The sequence below is a fragment of the Theobroma umbraticum genome, unplaced genomic scaffold (genome assembly GCF_002168275.2).
Source record: "Theobroma umbraticum cultivar Fairchild unplaced genomic scaffold, ASM216827v3 scaffold_106.0, whole genome shotgun sequence".
Lineage (NCBI taxonomy): Eukaryota > Viridiplantae > Streptophyta > Magnoliopsida > Malvales > Malvaceae > Theobroma > Theobroma umbraticum.
The window spans coordinates 815,950-817,526 of NW_018397276.1; positions in this window are offsets into that span (position 1 = coordinate 815,950).

Genomic DNA, 1,577 nt, shown 5'->3' on the forward strand with positions numbered 1-1,577 from the left:
TGAAGTCCATGAGATTAATATGCCTTGCAAGGAAACTATAATGGGTTGCAGTTACGAGATCCTTATGCATCAAAGCATAATCTCAAAAATGTTCCTGGTCAATGTATCATTGAGACTGGACATCAATGATGCCTAGAGACTGGTACATTCTATGTTTCTTACTTGAGAAGTAAGCAACCGATCTCATAGGTTGAAGTATATAAATACTTGGAACTAGAATGTAGGTGTTTGCCTAGAAGAGCAAGTTCACTGAATATGACCCACCACGAGAAGTGCATTTGGTATTTCACTCAAGTGCCTATGCAATACTTCTAAGGTGTCAGTTGTGTAAATACTCCTTAGACTTGAGACAACAGGTTACCAAGGATGCCAAAACAAGATGCTTTTGGATATAGCATGAAGCATGTGAAGGAAAATGAGTGGACAAGACAGGAATCATCACCCCAAGTGATGCAGGGGACATATCCTAACTGTTCTTGTTTGATGTTAGCCTATTGAAGTCCTTGGCCAAGGAGACTTGAAGATTATGAAAAGAGTTTCATAAATCTTTATAAAGCTGATGATCAAACTTTAAGAATGATATAGAGATCAATAAGAGTAGACATTGCACCATACTTTTACCATCTCCGGGATATATGATAAGGAAATAAATTACACTAAAAGGCTGATCACTGAAAGGTTGAGTCAAACCATCTTGAGTTTTCAAACATTTGGGTGGCCAAGACGGATTGCTAGATCCCAATCTTAAGGTTAACTTAAGAATTATATGTTCAGTTCATTGCTAACATGCTAGAAGCTTAATGGGTCACGCACCTAAAATGAATGTTAAAAATAAAACAGAAGAGGTGATTAAGTTGGACTTAATCAAATTAGAAGTTATGAGCTTCTCAAGCACTTGATTAAAATTGTTTAATTAAGTTGTGCCCAATTCATTAAATTGTTTAATTAAGTTATTAGGCCAAATTAATTAACTTCAACAATTAAGTTATTGAGCTTAATTGATTAAATTTGTTTAATTAAGTTATTGGGCCTAATTGATTAAATTGTTTAATTAAGTTATTGGGCCTAATTGATTAAATTAAACAATTAAGTTAATTGAACTTCTTAAGGACTTAATTAAATTATTTATTCAAATTATTAGATTAATTTGCAATTGTAAAATAGTTTTGTAATTAGGGTTTGAAATTAATCCAAGGCATAAATACCATGCTATAGCCTCCAAACAAAATATGAGAGAAAGGGCTGACAAAAAAAAAGGAACGGTAGATTAGAAACTCTTTTTCTTGCCATTCCTTGCATTAAGAAAAATAATTTTGCATTCACTTAATTGCTTTTCACCCCCATAATTTTGTGTGGATTATGAATTTGTGAAACTCACCTTTACTAGCATATTGTTAAGGCATAGCACTCCCAATCCTTAAAGAAGGATTTTCTAATTCATTAGTATGGATCACTATTAGAGGCTGCATAAGGATTCCTTGCATAGCTTTGGTTTACAACAACCGAGCTGAGGTGGTTGAGCATTTTTGAAGGCAAATTGGTGGTTTAACAAAGGATTCATCAACCTTTGTTATTAA